This window comes from Gallus gallus, chromosome 6 (assembly GCF_016699485.2).
Source record: "Gallus gallus isolate bGalGal1 chromosome 6, bGalGal1.mat.broiler.GRCg7b, whole genome shotgun sequence".
In the NCBI taxonomy this organism is placed as follows: domain Eukaryota; kingdom Metazoa; phylum Chordata; class Aves; order Galliformes; family Phasianidae; genus Gallus; species Gallus gallus.
Window position 1 is genome coordinate 7922420 of NC_052537.1, and position 24436 is coordinate 7946855.

At 36.9% G+C, this 24436-nt stretch overlaps 1 long non-coding RNA gene across 2 annotated transcripts in view; it reads right to left on the bottom strand.

Annotated features, from left to right (window-relative positions):
- Positions 1-24436, bottom strand: part of LOC101748440 — a 183336-nt gene that overhangs the window by 146323 nt on the left and 12577 nt on the right. The window contains exons 1-2 of one of the 2 annotated variants that reach the window (XR_003075912.2): positions 20316-20458; positions 12686-12812 (exon numbers count right to left, since the gene is read on the bottom strand). This is a non-coding gene — a long non-coding RNA (uncharacterized LOC101748440). Of the gene's footprint in view, positions 1-12685; positions 12813-20315; positions 20459-24436 lie in introns of those variants that run through there. The other variant, XR_006939541.1, reaches the window with a different exon arrangement.

A 24436-nucleotide genomic window follows, 5' to 3' on the forward strand; every position in this document is an offset into this window, starting at 1 on the left:
TACAGACTTAGAAGCCTATATTTAGTACTGAGAAGGCCTAATTTGACTGACCACAACTTTCTCCAGTGAATATGAAACCTGAACTTACAAATAAAAGTATCATCTTGTTTCACAAAAAGAATAGGTTAATTTGCGGAGATATTCTTCTTTCTGTTCAAATCACAAGTATGTAGTTTTTAGAAAACTAGGAGCATATAGCAGCATGAAAACCTTTCTTGCTGCAGGCAAAATGATTTCACTTTTGGCAGTTTTTCAGAAAAGCAAGTCAGTTACATTTTCACCTCAGGTGGTTTGTGGAATCAAAAAGGCAGTTCTTGCAGATGGAAAACTGTCATTACAAGCAGACAAGCTGTTTGCTGGGGGGAAATGCAAATATTTTGCTCTTTCAAACTCGTGAATATTGGAGAGAAAATCTGCCTTCATACATGAATTCTCAAAACAGAAGTTGATACTTAATAGAGTTCTACTCGAGTGAAAACAGGGCACCCAACCTGGTCACAAGCCAATCGTCCTTCAGTTATTACACAAAGTTACCATAAATTTCAGTGAGAGGTTGAATGTACAAAAATCCTTCAGTAATGACCCAAAATAGAGATTCTATCAGATGGCCTCAGATCTGATGAGGTGACCAGCAGTGCCTCTGGAAATCAGCAGTCACCAAGTGAAGTCTGAACATCACCTCTCCTAGAGGAAAAGCACCAACTCTCTGCACAGCATACTTTGGAATATTTCGTTCTTGCTGAGAACTGTCCATGATTTGTGACCACTGAAAGTAGAATGAACTACAAAGAGGGCACATACACAGGTGGAGAGCTGTTACAACGACCCAGGTTTCCGTTTGAATGCAAAGCCAAGGCTTGGAAATACTACCATCTTTCATCACTGCGTCTTATAGTGTTACATATCTGTTTTATCAGTTAGACTGAATCTGCAGAAGGTGGAAAGCAGTAGAAGCAGAAAATCTTCAGTTCTGTAAATACATTATTTGAGAAATTTTTATGAGATTCAGTGCTTCTGCCTAATAATGAATGGTAAGAACACCACTCATTTTTGCTTGCTTTTCATTTTAATATGTTGACAAGGTTTACCGTAACACTAAATCTAACAAGTATTTCATCATGTAATACGGAGGCTAATGCAAACATGTTTGGAAATTACCTGTCGAAATGGACTGAGTAAAACAATTTCTAGACCAGCAATTGTCTAGTCTGAGTCACTGTTTTCCCTTAATCTTTTAAAATCAAGAAATCACATTAATTTCCTGCCATTATGAGATTTAATGGCCGTTTTTCCCACCACCATTAAAATTTACTTTCACGATCTATTCCTCAAGTACTGTTCTCCCTCTAGGAATCTCAAATCCCATTACACCTTACTCATAGGTTTCTATCTGAAGGCTCAGATTTGTAAAGCTTGAGAGGAGTTGGGCTCCAGTTTGGTTTAGGTTCTTATCTGTTATCTGAATAAATGCCTCTGAGGAAAAGCCAGTTCCTGAAGTTTTCTCATTTAACAGACTCAGCTATAGAGTTTGCTTTCTTCCAAATGTCAGATCTCTTTACTCCAAATTTTATACTTTATCAACTACAGATTTCTCCCATTCTAAATTTTCTTTTATAGCTACAGCTACATAACAGTTCTAAAACATGTATTCCACCAAATACCTGTGTCTTAATAAAAGACATCGCCCTTTTCCTAATTGCTCCACTGCAATTTTCACTCTGCCATAGGGCACTCCCAGTAGACTGTTAGAGGCACTTTTCATGATCTGCTGGCAGTGCTCTAAAGCTCTTTATCACAAAATCACAGTCATTTTTATCATCTTTTGGGCAATTTGTAAAATTCTACAAGCTTACTGTGTGACAATTTAAAACAATGTTTCACAAGATTAATCTATAAAAAGTGAAGACAGTACAGTATGTGCTTCGAAAAGGTCAGGGAGAAACTTTCCATTAAGCAAATCGATACGGTCACAAACAGATCTTGAAGTCCTATTACCATTTTAATTGGCTAGCATAGCCTTCTCACAATTTCATCTCAATGGTGACATTAATTACAACTGTGAGAATACAAGACTGTGCTAACACAAACTGGAAAATTATTATTACACATTGACTGGCTATCTCTTGTTACAACACAAACATATAAGAGGTGTTACATTAAACATCTAATATCATTTCCCACTCAACAGATTCACCTCTTTCTAGGACTTATTTTGATTTTCCATTCTTCAGAATGCGGTATTAGAAACACCAAATGCAAGTCCTCCAATCTGGAGTGAAGAAACAAACAAACAAGAACATGAAACAGTTCAAAGCCACGATATCAAGGAGCATTAAGTCTGGCTGGCTCCATAGTGATGAACTCCTTTGGCCTCCTCCTAGAGAGATTTCAGGGCAGCTGCCCAACAGGTGAGCTGCAGATACTGCTGAGAGTAGAGGAAGGATACCTGTCCACATGCCTCCTGAATAACATCAGCCTCACGTCTTCCTTTCTGGCTCCTCTTACAAGTTTATCTGGTTGTTTTCTTTGTTAAGTTTATGTCACTCTCTCTCAAGTTCATATCAGCTTACGTCTATTTAATTTAATCTTTAAACTTTACACATTCTTAATGAAGTTCCCTCTCAGTCATGTGTGTGTTCCTGCTACGTCTCCAGCTCCCAGTTTTTGACATACACCATGACCTCACTGCTTATTCCACCCCAAAGTCCTCAAATGCACCAGAAACTCTGATTCCTTGCCTGACACTCCTATAACCTCAGTTCAAAGTCCCATACTTGGCAAATTAGTTGCTGTTTCTTCTCTCTTCTGCCTGGTGACGCTAGAACTGAGGGACAGTGTTACCCCACATATTCTTTCTCTGTCCTTGCTCTGGCTCCAAGCCATTCTACATTCAAATCAGACTTGCCACGTTCAGATCCACTCTGCTTGATCACCAGCACGAGTTTGCTGACAGCATATAAGACAAACTCAAGAGCAGCTGGGGACAGCAATTACAAGATGATCTTGATTTACTCCATGGGGGTGGCATCTGTGCCATCTAGTCAGGCCCTGGAGGAAGGAGAAGGCAGCACGTGCAGAGTGGCTTAGTGCTTATGTGCACACAGACTGGCACTGTGAACGCCAGGGGCACAGCCTGAGCAGCAAAGCAGGGCCTTTGGAGCTTTCAGTCTGCACCAACACATATGTTTAGCTCTGACTTCTGTAATTGCTTACCATATTGAGGCAGATATTTTCATTAATATGGCACACACCTTCTAAAAAACATCTTCTTAAAAATACTAAAAAATGTTAAAGCTTCCTAAATCATCTTGAAATTATGTTAACTGCTATTTACTTTTTCTAGGGGAGGAATCTTCCTTCATCTAGCTTATAAAAATCAGCTGAAATTGTCTGAAATATTTTAAAAGAACAAAAATAGTCTGTAGGAGGAAAGTACAATGAAAATTCTATCTCACCAAGTCAATTTGCACAGGGTTAGGAAAAGTTTAAAAGGTTTACACACACACATATCTGTAACTACATACACAATCTGGTCTGTACCTTAAATTGAAATAATCAATATCTCTATAGTCTAGTTTTTCAGCCATGGTATTAGCTTCCAAAATCGAACAGTGTAAAAATGTTTCAAAAACACTACATTTAGTAATGAAATATGGTGCATTTTTAAACTTGTGTGATGTCTCTAATTGCTACTAGACGCTATGAAAAACAACAGATTAAAACCTTCGATCTGTGTTCCCTGTGCTGGAGATAGTAAACTAGAAATAAAAGGAGGAGTTAGAAATTAAAATTCAATTTAGAAAGAAATCTAACTGATGACCTGTAGCTGACACCTGAGATTGAAAAAAGTAAATAGAAGATAAAATTATTAAAGAATAACTTTGGAACATGATAAAATGTGCACATGTGACATAAACTTCTAGGAACAAGGTGATAGAAAACGCCATTGGCTTATAACATTGACAAAGTAACTTTCGTCTTTAATGCAAACTCTGAACCACAAGAACTGAAATTAAAGTTCTACAGTGTTGGAGTATCTCCAGCACACACCAAATGCAGTCTTACCCATAAACAGCAGATATTCTCTATGAGGTGATTTCTTAAAAATGTTTAGAAAACAAATTCACTTTTCTGATGGAATCTGTTCTTTTTTCACCCCCTCCACAAAGGCATTGAAGTAAGCCTGTCTGTGCCTGCCTGAGGCCATCCTGCTACAGCCAGCAGTGATTTGTTTTGTTGTAAGCAGTGAAAATAGATGTCTGTTTGCACTTGGGAATTGACTGTATTTTCTCCATTGTCAGAGAAGCACCAGCCAATCAGCAGACATAACCACTGTGCCAAACAGGACAAGCATGGCACCACCAAGGCATTTTTGGAAAAAAGCAAAAGGTATGCCTCTAGTTAAGATGCACAAAAAGTAAAAGCAGTATTTCCTCTTCCTAACACACAGAATTGTATCCAGACAGAAATCCAGGAGAAGTCAAACTAGTCCCAGTTTTGCATTGTGAAATATTTCATTTTCACACTTAATTTATTTCTGCTTTGGACAGTTTCCGAGAATATTCTCTTATAAACATGGCTACTGGTTCATCAATGGTCTGCTCTGGTGAAACATTTTCTACTTAAACATTATTTTATTATTTGAAACAAAACCCACCTAAGCAGATATGCTGATTCATGGAGTTGACATTTTCAACATAGAATAGGCTAAAAAGAATTTAACTTCCCCACCATCCATTGCTATTGCAATGCCGTTTTCTAATAAGCACAAGTATTTTAAAGCTAAAACCAAAATCATTTGAATGAATTAGTCACTAGAGATGGTTACACAGCAGCAAGAACACAGAAGCATGTACTGGCAAAAAGCTAACTAGTTCATTAAAATACAAAATGTGTTCAGAAACCTTTGAAATACTTCATGCACTGCTGAATGCACCTAATACATCACGACATTAAAGCTAAAAAAAAAAAAAAAAAAAAAAAAGTCATTCAAAAGAAAGGAAAAGAAGAGCAGAAATACCCAAAATGGTAAAACAAAAAGAGGTATTTGCCAGTCTTAAATTGAGTGTGCAAGCTGCATTTCTTTGTTGTTTTTTTTTTGTTGTTGTTGTTTATTTATAATCATAAAATACTCTTAAAGCAGAAATCAGTGAAAGCTCTTCACTACAAATGATCTAACTTAGGCCAGTTAGGCAAGTCTCATCTGTTTATAGACTTTTTTTTTTATTTTTTGTAAATCTTGACTAAAGGACTAGTGCCTACATGAGAAAACTGAGCTATATCATCTTCAGGGCACTCCTACCAATTTATTTATGTCTTCAAAAGTCTTTCAAAAGTATCTTTTTTCCCTGTACCATGTTTACTTAATCATTCTAAGCTGGGCAACGTGTATAGTTAAATTCGTTTTAATGCAGAAGTTAATCTCTGAACACTTAATCTGGTACAGGCAACAGTAACAAGGATGGGCTCGCTTCATCACCCGCACAGCCGTTGGGAGCTTTGCTATATATGAACACTGCAAAACTTTGTTGGTGAGATTTGGTGTGTAAGGATCAGACCATTGTCCATTATACGCAGGAAAACTCACTAAAAAATATAAGGTGTCATTTAGATTTCTCCTATGCAATACAGAGGAGCTGAGATGAGGTGAATGATCACAGGGATGACGTGAAAAACTGTCTCAGAGAGACTACATAACATACAGAAGGATAATAAACCATAATATGAATAAGCATGGTGGGGCTTAGCCCCAAGGAGAAAGAACAGCCATTTACATTGAAGGACCACCCATTTCTTATTCCAGGGAACATTTTGTTCATCCATTCCATGAGCACATGAAAGGCTGAATCAATCAAGCCTAAGCAGAGCTGTATTACTCATCAAACCTCGCTTAAGTGCAGAACTCAGCCTGAAGAAATCTGCACCCTTAATGAAGTCTTGCCATAATACACCCTACACAATATTAAAGCCTTATTCTCCTTATTTTTTTAATTGAGTTGTGCATGTGAAATAATCAGAGATGTAGCCTGGTGCTCCCCTTGTAACAAATTGTACAACTCTAGGCACCTATTTGAGCTAGAATTCTGCTACTTAAAATCCAAACAGGCAACTGTTCTGCAAGTTTCATTAACAGCTATGTAATCACTGAATTATTGCTGGAGGGGAAAAAAATGTGACTACTTGTTCTGCAAGATTTCTGATGACTTCCTCTCTCCAAGCTACCTTTGTCTGAAATTAAGTGGGCAGCTATTCTACCATTACATCCTATTTCCCATAATGCTGTAACATTTCTGCAAATTATTATGTGAATAGATACCTAAAATACAGTAATGGATTTGTTTTCTGTGTGACAGCAAAGCCGTGTAATGTAAAGACACTTACTATGTCCTGACTCAGCACAGTTCATCTTCAAAGTAACATTAATTTTAGTAACAGTGCAAGTGTGAAGCATTTTATGATTGTATTAAAAGAGACTCATTTCTCAATTAGTTTGTGGAAGGTATCTAACTTGCCTGTCTCTGACCAAAATGAACCAAGCTTGGTATTTCTTTCAGTTTGGTATTTCTATGAGTTATGCATTTCAGCAGCAGTGCATACACAGTCATTTCCTATAATTACTTCATCTGAAACCGATACTAATCCAATTGAAGTCAATGGAATTATTTCCACTGACTCCCACTGACATTCGTCTTTAATAACCAAAGATGGACTTTTTTTCTGTAGCACTGAATGAATAGATTCAAAGAGTAAAATAGTCTGCTTTCAGTATGTATTATATTAACAATTTGGCTCTGGCTTTCCTCAATGGATTAAGAGCAAATTTAATGTACCACCAGTAAATTGCCGTAAGACCTAAGTGTACTGTGTCATGAAGAACCCAAAACAGATCCAATTTAAGAGACTTCTTCCCCCAGAGCATTTAGCAAGACTTCCTCTAAGCGCAAGTTTCTGTCAGTTAGACCTATATCCAAAGCTGTTAATAGAATAAAGGATACGTTTCACCATTTGGAGACTATGCAAGACAACATTTAAATATCACACTTGTTCTTTATGCTAGGATGACCGATTTCTTGTAGGTGCTCTGGGTGGAATAAGCCAACAATACAGGATACCCTATGATTCCCTGCTTTCAGATGGCATTCGCATAAAACCAGCCTGGGTCCTAAAGGCAACTGGTGAGGGGTGGGGAAAGGCCACCCTGAGAAGGTAGCAAAGGAAAGGCAGGTATCCCTTCTCTTAGCTCTGCCTCAGAAGGGAAAGCTCTCAAGTCTGGGCATGTGTTACCTCCGTGTGTTTTGCTGTTACGTATAAACAAACACACAGAGAGAATGAACGAAAACACAGCCCTCATGGAATAGCAGAGCAGTCAGGAACCTCCAGGGACCTTCCTGTCCCTCCTCTGAAGGAAGGTGTGAACAGCTGCCCTGAAGGGCCTTGTTCTTACAGGTTTCCACGAGGGCCACTCAACTCAGGGCAGATCCTGTGCTTGTTGTCCTCTCCTGCTAAAATATTAACACCTTTTCCTAGCATGTCACCTTGCATGTAGCATTACAATAATTCTAATCTCACAATTAATGGAGAGAAAAATTGTTTTTTTAATTTGTGAAAACCAATCCAATTTGCACATTTTAAGTTCACAGGAATTACTGGCAGGAAAGTGTGTTAAAAGTTAACAGAATTAGTGGGTGTTGATCAAGTATTAATGCTAGAAGAAAACGTAACAGTCTTGCATCAAGACCCAGAAAACAAATGAATGCATGGGGAATTCAGATCAGAGCTGTGGATATTGGGAACAGCCCTAGTGTCTAATAGCAGATGAGAAAGCCTGGCTTCTCATATCCCAGAAACTTGTTCCCAAAAGGGTTGTAAGTACAGAGAAAGAGGAACGATGGGTAATAACACATCTGATGGAGAAGACATAAGACAAAATGAAGATCGTCTCCTTCCTACACTTTAAGAACTCATTGCTCTATCAACCTTACTGGTGAAAGTTACTTAAAATGCAAATGCCTTCCTCCCAACTTTCCCAGCTCAGAAGACTCAAATAAAAATTCATCCAGCCCCAGAGCTGAAAAATGAGCCCATCAGATGAAAGAGCTGCATATGAACACTCACAAACACAATCACTGTGAAAAAAAAAAAAAACATCACTGTATAGAATAATTTCTCACAGAAGGTTTTCTTGCTTTGTATAAAAGAGTAATATGTTAGTAATGTGGGGCAAGAAAAGGTTATCCTAAAAGAAAACATTATTTTCTTAATTACAAAAGTTACAAATGTTGGCAAAGAGTTCAAAAGGTGCCCCTCACCTGTGAACATATTTGTAGGTCAGATTCTGCAAGGAAAAGATGTAAGAGATGGAAAACAAAAGAAAACCCATGTTATCGGAAGAGCAGAGGTGTCCCTGGACTTCTAAAGCACTCTGCTAGAACCTAGAGAGACAGAGGCACAGAGGAGGCAGATAATGTCATATCCACAGTCCTGAAGTGAGAGGCCTTTTATCACCACATTCTGCATAAAACAACGATGAGAGAAAGCTGAAATGTTCCTATACCCAGGATAAAAATGTACAGTCTGGATTTTTCACATTATCTGACTTGCAAATTGCCTAGAAAAAAATTCAAGCTGGATATTTAATTCCTAAGTTAAATCCCGCAAAATGGGTATCTGGGATTGGTTCATTTTTCTCATTTGCATTCAGTTCTACGGCCATAATGAAGTAGAAGAGATAAAGCAATAATGCAAGGAACAAAAATTGTTTTCTGCAGCAATTCTGCAGAGTATTTTTTTTCTATTCCCTCTTGAAATAACATGATGCATGTGACATAGGTAGAATTCTTGTAGAGGCACTTTGGTCTGAATAAATTTCGCTGTTGTAAGAAGGGTGACAACAAAACCAATGAAAAGTAGCAGGCTCTACTAAGACACAGAGTAACTCTGCCATCTCCATTGACAAAGACTGTACCCCAAAACAAACATTCACATTTAGAAAGTAATAATTTTGTCTCCTAGAAAATCAGATTTTTTTTCTGATTGTTGTGAAGGACAGGATGGTTCAAGTAAGGAAACTGCCTGACTAAATTCCTTATACACCTACCTACATTGGTAGGTAATTCCCAGTCTGTGGCTTGCATGTCAGCTGTTTATTATTTGGAAGCATCTGGGGTTCAAATGCCAGACTTTTTTGAACATTTCTGAAACCAAGAATCACGTGATCTGTTTCTGGATTGCTCTGCATCATATTCCTTGTATGAATAACTGTGCTTACTAATTAAAATTCTCTGTTAAGAATTTTGTGCTAATGTTTGCTAAACTTATGTTTCCATGAACGTCCATTGGTACTGACCAAATACTGATCCAAAACATTTATGAAGAGCTATTGCAGAAACAAGTCAGTGAGGTCAAAAGCAATACCATGGCGCAGTTCAAGTGAATATTCATGGGAAAAAGCTCAACAGGATTGGTCACTTCATTTAAAGCCCCGATCCTGCAAGATTAAAGGTAATGGGATCTTTGTCATTGACTTTCAATGAACAATGGAATGAGCCCCAGGGTAGCACCTATCAGAAAGGGCAGGTGCTTAAATATTTTATAGCACTTCTACTTGCGAGCAATAAGAACAAAACACACGTTACAGACATAGACATACAGAGATGCAGATGTACGTGCATGCACACATAGCTTTAATTTTCTCAGACTTTTGAAGCTTCAAGTATCTACAGATTCAACCATTTGTTTGGGAAGCATGCCTAGAATTTTCAACTAGTAAACAGCCTCAAGAACAGGTGTTTTGGTTCTAGCAGTGCCCAAAACACGAAGAGCAAAATAACACTATTTGATAGAGCAAATTCTCAGCCATAAAACTCTGTTTTTCAACATAGTCACCATCATTAGCTATATATTTTCAACATTCATGAAAAGAGCCTGCATGCCATGCTCACATGGAAGCGACCCACTGCTGAAACGTACATCCCATCGCCTCACCACACTCACATACATTGGTTGGTCTCCCTAAATGTTCAACAGGCATCAATTAATGTCAGTAGGTGTCATTTTTTTTTACACGGAGGAATTCAATTCCACACCTTTGCTTCATACACATCTCTATATCAGACACCATCTGTCAGACTGCCCCTCTTCTGCCATCTGTCACATGGCAAGAAAATGTAATGGAATACTGGCAGGAAGGTTCAACCCCTACTGCCATACCACCAATATCCACCTCTGATATCATGGGCCAACATAATAAATTCAGAGGTCATACTTCTGGAGCAGTCCTCATACATTCCTACTTCAGCAGTGTCACTGGGAAGGCAAATCGCTTTGAGCTTGTGCAAGAGAGCGGCATACAGTATTAAGATTTATGCAGAGAAACATTTAACAGCCTGATTCAAGCAGTATTTGTGCAATTATGTAGATGAGGAAAGAATGCAGAAAAGTAAGTCATTGTAAAACATCCATCTCTTCCACAAAACAGAATGATTTGTATGAGATTGGCTTTACTGTGATGAAACATGCATTAAGTGCAAGATACCTTATAGCAAAGAGGCTACTTAATTCCGGTAGGGCTACAGAGTTAAATTGAGCTGAAATGCACAGAATGAGGCATTTCAGCCACCATTCTCAGCACACGTGACCATCAGTTCACCTAATGCAGCTGTAAAAATCTTCGTATCAATGTTCAGCTGAGACACATCAACAGTGGAAAAATATTGGCTGTAGTTTACTTGGATGCTATTCAGTATAATTTAGTTTTTGTAACAGAAGAAGTCAATTTAACAATGTCAGCAAATTTGGAGAATGACCTTGAAGACAACATAAACCAGTCCTTTAACTTTCAGGACTGTGCTAGTCTCGTTCTTCCTCAGATTTAACTGATAAACATACCCTTACATTTAGTGCTTTCCTATGCAGTGTACAGAAAAAATGTATTAACTTTTGAACACTGGTGGCTGCTTAACAGGGTATAATATCTCCTCTAATAAGTTACATCCACTGTTTTCTAAAAAGGATCTTGAAATATTATGATGGTTGTCACCATCCACTACTGTACTGACAAGGTATGTCTGGAACAACAGAGGAAGATGTTGCCCAATAAATCTTGATAAAGTTTGCAATTCTTGAATAACTGCTACAGCCTATGCACCAAATCATATCAAAATTGTTATAATTATTTCAGAGACTAATCTGTAATGTCTAAGCTAATTGGTGTACTTTCATTGATACTTTAGGGCTTTAGTTACTGATAAAGTAGAATGGCAGCAGTAAAAACTTAGTGAGTTAACTCATCACTCCCACTGGAATGACTCATCCTATAAAGTAACCAAGTAAGATTTTACATTTTCTGCTTTATAATTAAAAAAAAGGCATCAAGGATGGTCTTCCTCAGCAGTAAGAACTCTTAAGTGTTGTCCTCTGAAGTTGTTAATCTCTATTTCTATCATTTTCCAGATTCCTAGTGAATGCATGATGAGTCTACCAGTCTTCCACATTCTGTTTTAATGGCATCAACATGCATTTCACACATTTTTTCTTAAGTTTCAGGTTTTTAGTGCTTAACTGTATCTCAGTGTCTTCTCCAATTCTAATCAGGGACCTCCCTCCCTCATGCAGTCTTTGCCCCAAAAAGCATATGGTTTCATGACGTTGCCACAAAGAAAGTCTTAAAGAGAACAGTGAAAGAAATGCACACATTTTGCAATATATCACATCTCATCTGGGAGTTCCTCACTACTGGGGAGGAGTCTTCTGACTGATGCACATGAAGGAAGGAGCTCTACAGCTATTCTACAGATACAAATTCAGGAAAAGCTAGGAAGCAGATCCGAGTATAATAAGAACAAAATGGTGAAGATTTAACTAAAGCAGGTAAAAATACAAATATATATGTACGTGTACATACAAAGAAAGAGGTACTAAAATAGACACATATTCCCATCTCTAGAAAATGACAAGACTACTGAGCAAAGATAGCATGGTCTGCTCAGAATAAGAACTAATTTGACAATAATATATTTTGTATAATAACATAATTTGTACATTCCATGCCTACACAACAGTAATTTATGGTAAGAGTTATACAACAGGATTTTTATATTATACTCATGTTTTTATTTTAATAGTGAGCCCACATTATGGTGAAATATTAATTTTGGGTTTTTAATAATATCCAATCTATACTGTTTGATCAAGATAGGGAATTGCAAAAGTAATCTCTCTGCTAGAACAGTCAAAACATGGCATCTATTATCAATCCAGCAGGAACTCACGGTAAATAAAATTGGAAATACCCTCTGAGTTTTAACATTAAAAACAAACAAACAAAAACCCACCACCATTTATAGTGGTGCTGTAAATGCTAAAGTTACTAAAAGCAATTGACCTGAAGATGGAAAAAATAATTCATTGCATACATCAATAAATAATTAAAATTAGAAATAATAATAGAAAGAAAAAATATACTGTGTCGTACTTCAGACTGCTTTACAGTAGTTGGGGATTTCACTAGTTCTTATTTCATAACATATTTTGAAATTCATTTTATGTTCTTTATAATGAATTTTTAAATGAGCAATACTTTTTCCATAATTTAGCTCACAGCCATCTGAATCACAGACTTCCACTAATATATTTGCATATAAACAGTTCTCTTAAAATTCATCTGCTTTAATTACTTCTTTCTTACCTGAAGTCATAAAGTTCCATACGGGATGTATAAACCTTTCTACTACCCAAGGCCATGTTGTAAGGAGCACAAGTACACGTTCTTGCTCTACCCAAGAGATTCAGCTGTGGAATGGGTACAGAAAAAGCTGCAATAGAAAAACAGGAGTTAGCATTAGTATCTGAAGGAAATGAAGAAAAAAATGTCTAAAAAATAGCACGTATGTGTTGTCAGGGAAGGACAGAAATAGGGAACAAGAAGGAGAAAGCAGAGTTTTGGAATAAGTATCCTTCAAGTAAAGGCCATTTTCTTCAAAGTCACTGGTGCATAACCTCTAATCGCATTTGCAATTGCAGACAAAGCCACTGGGCTAAAAAGAAACCTGGACACCAGAGCTGAGTGGGCATTCAGCAAAGCAGTTTGGCGCCTTAATCTGTTATCCCACCACAGTGATCCCGGTGTTCATGTCGAAGGCATCTCACTTCCCAGTGCTATCGTAGCTGCCATAAATACTATGAAAGGAGGCTGAGAATTTGCAGCGTAGTGTCTAGCTGCAGACACACAAACACACACACTGTTGTAGTTTGGGCTGTGACACAGAAGCTGCACAGCTGATCTTCATTTGGGAGGACATACTCCTCCCAGAGGAACTGGAAATGCATCATTTGGGGATTACAAGCAATGCTCTGAGGTATCATATGAAATATAAGGCAACAAGGCAGAATTGCAATGAGTCTCTCTTAGCTGTCAAGCAAAAATTACACCAGTATTACATGACCTCGATGCATTGGGCACAAGCTCGCTTGTGCACCGCCACATTGCTCACTCTTTAAGTGGAGAAAACTGATTCTAAATATTCATCTACTGACTTATTATTAAAAGTTTTTAATTTAGCCAGTAATCAAAAAGAAGTATCTAACAGTATAATAAATTTTATTTACACACTTAACACACAGTGTATTTACATCTTATAACAACATACTGCCTTCTCCAACTTTGCCCAGTACAGGGAAAGAGCTTTTTACATTTTTTTTAACCTCTTCCTACACAGTTATTTCATTCCTTTTATTAGACAGGCACTAGACTGTCATAATTCTAATATGTTCAGAATTTAGATCATTTAAACTGAATTTATCATATAATGTCATATGGTCCATGACTTTTTTTTAAGATCATGAATCTCCAAATAATAATAGTATTCTGGCCTGAACCACACACTCTTACAGACTGCAAAAGAAAAAGCATTTTACTGTAAGTACTACTCACCCTCTTACTCATCATTATTTACTCTCTGGTCTAAAAACAGAGGTATCTTTTAAATCAATGTTTATTTCATTATTTTCAGTGGTTTATATCGGCATAGAGAACTTCAGAAGATTGTCAATACTTCAGAATATTTTAAAGTATCCATCTAAATGACTGGAGCTGTGCGTTGTAAACCAAGACAACATGAATTCAGTAAGGCAGCTTGTATGAACCACTTTTTCCTTACTAATAATTCCATTAAAAAGCTTGGTTCAGCTTCCATTACTGTCAGTGAAATAACATATGAAATGACTATGACTTTTATATTCAGTCTCTTTGATTTAGTCTCAAGTTTCCAATCACCGATGTTATGACAGCATTCTGATCTACACCCAATGCCACGCAAAACTGAAGAAAAATTGTTTTCTCACAGCACTGTATGAATACAACAGAATTTTACAAAACCACCGATAAATGGGCAAAGCTATTCAGAATAAAGACAAATGCTGGAGAACAGAACAGAAAATAGAGAGATAATTATAATGTCCTTATATAAATCAAAAGCATTCTTTCAAAAACACTAAAGCTGAAACAGCAGGGGTCTAAGAGGAAGACAATGAGCACTGCAAGGGAATTGGAGATTTTCATAAGAACAAAAATTAAATAGACTGACAGTTCACATTAGTGATTAACTAATTTAGGATATGCCAGAAGAACCCGAGACAACGAAGTATATAGGAAGGGTAGATCAAGTGTGCTCTCATGATATAAAGAAGAACATACTGTTAATGAAATCACAGAGGACTACATTTAAGTACATCAAAAATTAATTAACAGGGTATTTTAATACAACATAAAATTATCCAGAACAATTCATTGTAGGAGAAGAGTTAAGAGATTAATTTGACTAAGACTGGATTATACATTCCAGTGATTACACTCACATTTATAAAATTTCTGTGATTTTGAGATTGAAGCAGCAGTCAGCCACTGCTTAAAACAAATGGGGATATTTTTTTTTTTTTTTTTTTTTTTTTGCCTTCCAAGCTATTCATTGCTCAGTGAGTGCTAAGACCTAGAACAGTCCTTCTGACAGGGAAAACTCCAGAAAACTGGCCAGCCTACTGTGCTGCAAACATTACTCTCTGTCAAGTGTGTTGTAGTAATTGTCCAAGTCTGCTTGGAGCCCGCATTAAATCCAAAGCAGTTAGGGTTGGCTTAGCTGATATTTCAGGAATAACAGGGAAAACATCAACTAAGTACCAACTAAACAGTTAAAACTGACTTTGGTCAAGTCAAAAGTCGGGTCTGCTTGGCTGATACATGGTAAAGTGGTAACAGTGTTCATAGACAAGTTCAGGAAGCATTTATGTCACTGGAACAGCTCTATAAAATTGCAAGAACTCTGAAAGGAAAACTGCCTGAATGAGGTCTAAGTAAAGTCTGCGACATATGCTGTGGGCAATGGATTTGCCTGCTCCAGACTGTCAGATAACTCCTATCCACTGCAAATAAGAGCACAAATACTGACAAAAACATGACCCTGAAATTCCTAGGTCCCATTCATATGTGACTGGACACATCTCAGAGGCCTTTTTGTTAGCTTTTTCAAGATCTTCAGCAGCTTCAACAGGGTTTAAGAGGGACCTTCCTGGAATCAGTGAAGGGTCAGTTTGCAGAGTTAATCAAGTCTTTATGAGTAGATGCTTGTTACACCAAGAAAATTACCATATGCTGTCTTGACCCTGATAGAAGTAAAAGACAGAGTGTTTACTACTCCTATTGCTCCAGGATCTGGTCCTTCCTTTTTTAAGGTAAAGCTAACACGATAGAAGAAGGAGCTAATACCAGCTGGTAAATCCATGTTCAGGCTTTAAGTCAAGAAACTCCAGAGAACAGTCCTACAAACCCTAGCATGTAGGTCTCTACAGAAGAATAACATAATGTCAGCCTCAGGCAGATAACACATGAGGAAACTTTGATATCAATCATGAAATAAATATATTTCCCCTGGCAAAACTGGGAGATACCCATGTCAGAACAGATATAAGATCAAAATGATAGTATTCCTAATGGATTTTTGAAGGTAAAAAATGTACAGTGGCACTGCTTGTCAGATGGAGATGCCGTACACAAAGGCTAGAAGCAGCTTTTTCAGACTCAACCTGGATTTTCTCAAATGCCTCTCAAAGTTCAGCTGAAAGATATCCGAGTCAAGTGGAAATGCCTGACTTTAACAAGGCTGAGGCTTGATCCTTCTAATCTGATAGATTTTATAAAACTAGTATTAGGACACAGGCACCTTATTCCAGCCACCCTAGCTCACAGCTGTAATCTGGCCAAGAGAAGAACACTGCCCTGCTCTTTGCTAGCAGCCAGATTATTGAACTCTGTGACTCCAGTGACTCTCACCAAAGTCTTAGCCTACTACCAATGGCTAGAATATTCAAAGAACAAAAAGTAAAACATGCTGCAAGAACTTTTGAAATTGAAGTAGTACTCATGTATATATTTCTTTTCCTTACTCAATATTGTGAATAGAAATGTTAAATAAGAATGTTAAGATCTTTTTCTTCAAATTGTGATTCCCATAAGAAATGGAAACCATCTTCAGTCTACAGTGATTTCTTCTATCTTAAAGGAAACAGAATAAAGGCAAGATCACTGGGGCATAGCACAAAACATTTATGTCTTACAACCTAGACAATCTAGAAATGCAGAAAACAAAATGGCTGTCATCTCACAGGAATCTAAAAACATGAAAGATGTCCTTCCCAGAACAATCAGTCAGAGGAATCATGTTTCATCTTTATTTGTTCCACAGAAAACCTAAATACATTTTTGTTTCAAAAAGTATTTAATCATTTAAACTAATATGACTTACTTTGTAGTCTTCTGCATTTTCCTAACCCAGAGTAACCCACAAAGTTCCCCTTTTTGATTTTACCTCTCCCAGACAGACAACAATGTCATTGATGGCACTGTTTATGATACGGAATATCAGCTATATGGATAACTGTTTTTATCTTTCTCCAGCAGAATGCATCCTTTTGGAAACAGATATGTCTTCTCTCTCTCTACCTGAAACTATTCACTGTCACAGGTTTTTCTATAGGGACTTGTGAGTCAGCATTCCTAAATCCTTACTAGTTCACTTCGAGGCACTTGATTTCACCTGACCTTTTCCCTAGGATCCCATCACAGTACTGGATTACTGCAGCCCAAAATCAGCAAACAGCAAAGCATTATCTATCCCTCAGAAAGATATAGATCAAATGAAAAAAACAAACAAATAAAAATTGTAGAGGATGGGGGCATGGAAATACCAATCAACCTTCCCCTGGCGGTTTCAGTCCATTCAAGCTACAAGCCTGTTAGTCTGACCTCAAAGCTCTGCAGAGCTTTCACACGAGTTTTGATGGAAACTTGATTGAAGAATTTTAGGGAAAAAAATAAACTTTTACGTAAAATACACAGCTAAATAGTGTAATGTTAACCTTGTATTTTGCTTTGGCATCAAAATAGCAATAGGGCTGCAGTAGGTACAAGCTACGCTGGTAGGCTCCATGGACACCTCAAGAGAGGCCTTCCAGTTTCTAAAGGGGGGCTGTAAGAAAGAAGGGGATAGACTGTACACTTACTTCTAGCAACTGCTTCCATGGCCTTTTTGAACTTGGACTTCTGAGTTATTACCAGTGAATTTGTGTATCTCACCTGGGAATATTAATCTTGCCCTAAGAAGAGACAGTACCATCTAACAGCCTCCTTGCTGCTTTTGCTAAATAGGGCACACTTCATGTCTTGTGCCCACTGTTCTCCAGCTTGTTCTTGCTGTGCTTCCAGATCACAGCCTCTTCTGAGATAACACTTTCCATACAGGTCATACAAACATACAGAACTCAATGTTAACAAAAGTAAGAAACCTTCTCTCCTTTCCACAATACAGATTCTGCTTTATTTTGGTCATTTTTGTCATTTCAAAGTAGTTCTATTCTGTCTGTGTGAATTTTAAATTTGAAAAAGCATCTCGTGCTCATGGACCTTGAAGCATTGGATTTCTTCCAGAACAATGACATACTTCTCACTTGTGATGTTACCCAAAAGGGTATTATTTTTCTATCCAGTCAAGTATGCTCTTAAGACAAACATCTGAATATCTTAAGTAAATCTAAAACTCTGAATACAAAATATGCAACATACCAAAGAAAGACTGGCTTCTTATCCATTTTAATTAAAGCATTTATTCACTGCGCTCAGATGTTAAGACTTTGCCTTATTACACTGGTGAGGATAAATCCTCCTTGTTCTGTAATTTATAATGGAATGCATCCAGTAGTCAATAGGGGCCAATCTTTAGTTTTGTGAATTAACTCTAATAATGCAGCATGTTTTTAGTAATATGTCTGTAATTTCATTTAATGTTCATATAAATTTCCTCTATTTTATTGATGGATTTGAACATCAGTTCTACATTTTATAACAGTCATATGACCGCATACACTTTTTCCTTGTTCTATTTGCTGTTCTTGTTAAAAATGGAGCTTTATGAATTTGAGATCAAAAGATTTAGCCCTCTTGGCTATTGAAATATTTCTGAGAGTTAATGTTAATAATAGAAAAGAGACTGAAGAGCTTGAAATTAGGCCAATACTCTCACATTTCTGAACTGACTTTATCTGTAGCTGTTACTCAATTTAGCATGTTTCCTCCTGTTTCAAACTACTGTGAGATACAAAGCTGGGAGCTTTTAGAACATTATAAAGGGAAACTCAGCAACAAATTGTGAGTTAACATGGCAAAGGGTGAAAGTGGTGGGAGTCCTCAAAAGAAACTACCGTAAATAAACTCTTTAGGACCTCATATTCTCACAATTTCAATATCCATCCTTTCCATCTACACAATGAACGAAAGCTTTCTTTTGTCCTAAATTAGACACAAGATATACTGTTTTTTAAATAGTTGCTAAAGAATGCAAAAACCTCTCAGCTGCTCTCCACTTTTGATCTCAGTTTGATTCACATCAGAAATTCAACAGCTATGGATAATATTGACCTTGCTGTTATGAGAAGAGGAAGGCAACATCTGCTCCATGTTTCACCTGTGCAAGTGTTATACTACAAGTAGTAAAAGATGCCTAACATTCATTAGCTACTCTACCTTATGTACACACTCATTTCAAACAGACCCAGAGAGCCAAAAATAGGAACAGAAGATGAAAATTGTTGCAAAGTAATTTCAGAGAAAACAAGCAATTTTTTTGTATCTGTAGTTTTTCCCAGGATATTAGTAAAAGATGTCTGTCAACTGTATCACAAATTGTTTAAAAACATCTTGTCCACTTCACTGGATGGAACAAAGAATAGAAATATCCCAGCCTTACAGGAAAAGAGGGACTAAAGTATGCTAACCAGAATGGTACAGTCTGTAAGCAAAACAAATGCTTTGCAATTAATTGCTCTGTGAGCTTTGCTCAAGATAAAGAACTTGAGAACTACTGTAACAGTTGAAAACAGCCACAATTCCTTTCTTTCTGTACTACCCTACTTACTCTATGGCCTCTTCGCTAGGCCATTCATTCACTAGGCCATTCAAACAGTTTGGGACTGTTTGAAAGATCATTCTCAAATTGATGATAAAAAGTCTAGATTCCATATTACAACTTCTAATTTGATGAAAAAAAGTGATCATCCCAACCCAGTGGAATTTTATACGTAAGGCAGAAATTCTCTATAAACTCTAAATTAGGGAGTATGCCTTTCCTCTACTTATTTTGTAGTAGAATATTTCCATTTATAATGTTGCATTTTGCTTAATAAATCAGGGCAATTTAAATCTACAGTACAAGATAATCTCTCTGTACCAATGCACATACAAAAAACAGGATTTGAATTATGGGTTGAACGTACTATTTTAGGTGTTTAAGCTGTTGCTAAATTTATTAGCAGCTTTATCTTTGAGATAAAGAGGTGTAAGCAATTGCAAGGCCCTGTGTAAAAATGAGGAAATTCTTAACAAGCAGATGAGATCAATCAGATATTGCATGAAATCTTTCAAAACATTTTTCTGCAGCTTGTGTAGATCTCTTCTTACATCTTCCACTAACACAGTCATTTGATGGCTGAGATTGCACATGTATTGTTCATTATCACTGTTGACAACTGTACACAAAGACAATAGAGCAGGCCCTGGGTTCACAGTCTTCCTTATCTGCCTGAAAAAGCATCATTTGAGAACCCTACCACCAGAGGTTTCTCCCTTGCAATTTAATCCCATATAAATACTGAAAACCAAAAATCTCATAAAACTGTCAGTTCATTTATAAAAGCACTGATGAAATACAGTAAATGTAAAAAAGTATACTCAAACAGAAATTTGTGTCCTATATATACATATATTTATGTCTTACCACTTTTAACGTTTCCAAGTGTTCTTTATCTTTCCAAGACACATTATCAGACTTCAAACTGGGATAACAGTCATCTGAAAAGTCTTCAATTCCTGAATAATAATTCTTTCAAATGTATTCAGCTGAGTTCCTTCACCAGGTATCTAGTCAACAAACAAAATGTTTAAAACATTCTTCTCTGGAAAGCTGTCTCTCATTCCAAAGGGCTCATGCCCTCTCAGAAACAATTTCTTGCAAAACAGTTCTCAATACGTGGGATTAATCATAGCCCAAAGCTTGCTTCTGACATATGATTAGCCTATTTCTACCTGTCTTAAAGGACACAGGGAAAAGCATTTCAGTATTTCTGCTCTTCACTCAAGCTCCATACTTAAAGATCTGCAGCGTAGGGAAAGAAGTAAATTATTTATACTGTATTAGAAAAAAGAGAAGAAAAAAAAAAAAAAGAAAAAGAAAACAACAGTAAAATTGAGGATTTGTATAAAATGCTTTGATTTGTTGTAGTTTAAGAACTGTCCATTAAATTTCCCTGCATTTTCCATCTCTCAAGAATGCACTGATTTATGCAATGTATCAGTTGCTATGACAAGGCTTCTCAAATAATAAACACAACTTACAATGCACGTCATGCATGATATGCATCACTAACAATTTTACTTGATGAAAACCATCTTCATACCTTTTAGCATTGAAGCATGTTAATGAGTTCCACCAAAAGATTAGTGAGAAGCCTAATAGACCAAAAAAGTATTTAAACAATTATTTTACTACATTTTCAGTGAGGAAATATGAACTTCTGCATCTAGGTTATCCTTCCCTTAATAACTCAGGAATAATCATACCCCCTGTGCTTGTGCCAGGTCACTAGGGTATTTTAACAAATTAATCAATTTATATTTCTACAAGGAATTTTACCAGGAGGGGAATTATCCTTTAAAATATATATATATATATCTTGTGAGAAAGATGTTTGCTGTTCAGCCCTTTGCACTCAGTGGCTTTGACCTTCAACCTCCCAACACAGAGGTAGAAATCAGATAGAGATGTAAAATAAAAATAATAATAATAAAATACTATTGCTGCTAAGAAATATCTTAAACCACTGGAATTAACTTTTGTTTCATCCTTGACATCATTCTAGAATGGAGTATTCAATATCAGTTGAAACATTTGGTTCACGAAGAGAATTTCCTTTGATTTTGTTGCTTGGATGTGGCTATACACATCATATTTTCCAGGCAATGGACAGGTTTCACTTGGCTCTACTTAGTGGTAAATGCTCCTAGCCCTGCTCTGCCAGAAGTCCTTTCATCAACCGTTAAAGAGAAAAATGTACAGGCAGAAAAAGATCTCATTTGCCTACAAAAAATCATGCACATGCCCCATGTGAGAGAGGAAGCTGGTTGCAGGGACACTGTTCTGTGTGCCCAGAATCCTGACCTGCAGTACTGCATAAAGCCACTCACACTCCTTTGCTTCTGTTTTTAGCCTAGGGAACACCTTAATAATGAGCTGTGCTTTCTAAGCTCAGTTTCTGTGTTCAGTATCTTTCTTCTCTTGCCTGAATGTATTAAAAAAGATTCACATGAAGACAAAAAAAAAAACAAAACAAACAAAAAAAACCACAAGTTAATGAAATTTCTAAACCTGAACTTAATACTAAAACTATTTGTGTTCTCCCTCCGAAGAACTTCATCGGCTTTTTCTAATAACTGAATTATTTTCTTATGAATACGTTATCCGGCATAATAGTTCTTCTGCCCTTGTCTGTACTGCTGTCAAACTATTTTTGTCTTCACACTTCCTTTCCTCTGTAATAGATCTTTCAAGTGCTTTGGTACACTGATGTTCTGCTTTAGAGATCAAATTACAAATTAGTTTTACCATACAAAATGAGCTATTGCCACAAAGCCAACATTATGCTTCCTTTCCCAGTTACATTTCTAATTCTTTAGTCATGTAATTTGCCTAAACTACTATCTTGTATTGGCATAGTTGGCAAGCTGTACAATGCAAAAAAAAAAAAAAAAAAAAAAAAAATTTATTACTGCACAATTTCCAACATACAATCTTTGCTACATTCAATTTTACATAGTTTGCTTGAGCAAGGTCACACCAGCATTTTCAGTTATTTCTTACATCAGTTGGTGTGATTAAATAGAAAATACAAATCACTGAATTGTTGAATCTTAACTATAAAGACACTAATAGTCATTTTCTATTAATTTTCCCCATGCATCGTAGGGCTATCTGCCCAGAATCAGATCTGAAAAATACTGTAGAGTTTAGATTATGCTGAAGGATTTTTCCTGCTGACTCACTTGTATTTTACTCCTAGATGAAAATAATCGAGAAAGAGCTCATATCCAAAGAGTTCTTTATGATCAGCCTTAAAACTACTAAGCAGAAGAAGCCCTTGCAATCGTCCTGCTGTGTGCTGCTTCTGGAGGTCACTACAGAATTCAAGAGCCTTAACACAGAGGGTAATTGCAGTGGTGTTTTGCCATCACTGTAACCCATTCCTGCAATTTTGGATGTGATTGTTGCCACAGAAATACAAAAAGGGAAGATTTCCAGTCTCTCCTGACAAAATAATAACTAACAAAATGGTAAAATAAATCAAAGAAAGACCACTATTTCTACAAGTAGCTGAAGAGATAAGCAAAAAGAGTCTACAGATATTATGCTAAGGTGTGATCTAAAACCTGCGAAATTTTAAGGATGTGGGCTACAGTGCAACTTTCAGACAGGTCTCAAGGCACCAGTGTTGCAGTGAATTTCCCTTTCAAAGGCAATGGTGGCAGCTTGCCCACTACTGGCAGTGTTTTTCCCACTGTTGTTTAATGATTTATTTCCTCAGTTTTGCAAGACTTCATGTATCTGTACAAATACTTCCTTTGTTGAACACTATGGCAGTCCTGTTAACCCATTTCTCCCCCAGAATGATGGCACATCCATTCCTCCTAGTTCTTCACCATCAGCAAGCTTGTCAATTGGGCATTCTGTCTTACCTCTCATGCCATTTATGAAGACATATTATGGTATTGATCCCAGTATTTGGACTCATATAAAACTAATGTGACATACCACATGCAGTCACAAAATTTAAAAGAACGCTGCCTTAAGGACAGTATGTCAGAGAGACACTTATATCTCATTAAACAGTAAGCGGCTAAGGAAGAAAAGTTGCTTCCAGATCCAGACCCTGGGCAACTTGATTTGGTGCCTCATTTAGTGGCTTGCAACCCTGCCCAGGGCAGGTGTTGGAAGGAGATGATTTTTAAGATCTCTTCCAACCCAAGCCATTCCATGGTTCATACTGAAATGTGGCCATGCAGCTAGTGAATTATAACTAAAAAGGGAATATGAACCAGTCTTCTTCCTTAACTGAAACACTGGTTCATTCTGGAATGTTTACACCAGATACAAATTAGTTGTACATTCTTTCCTCCAACACTACTTGTTTGACGGATTTTCTCAGGGTATGTATTACAACTTAATGTCTTAAGGTAACTGGTCTCCCACAGTAGTCTTGGAGTTCTTCCTAAAGCAGACTGATAGGAAAGAGATAAAGTTAATGTAAAATTAAAATTCCTCCATCCTGACTAGAAAAGCTTTAAGAAAGTTTTCTCCAAAATGATTAATAGAGCCAGACCAAGAGCCTCCATTACTCTGCTAAAGGCAGCTTCTGTGTGTTTCCTTGTGATAGAAGTATTAGCTTGACATGAAAGCACTGTTAAGGGCCCAAGCCTTGGCACAAAGTATTTTGCTTGCCTCTTTTCCTACTTTCTTTTCATTCTCCATCTCTTCACAGAAAAATGGGGGGAAGTGAACAATTCTAATGTCAGTATTGTCAAAAAAGTTTATTTTGGAAATATTATGGCCTGTAATTATCCAATTGTTCTTCAGTTCCTTTATTTTTAAATGCATACACTCTGCACTTACTGTCATCTATTTCATATGAGCTGTTGAGTTGTTTACTATGGCCTGTAAAATGTAAAATACTTCATCTAGGATCAATCCCTTTCCAGCTATGTAGCCCTGTCTGTGAAATATCACAAAGTCCCTCAGACAGCAGCCATATGGAAATAATCTGTTTTGTTATTTAGATTGTTGCACGA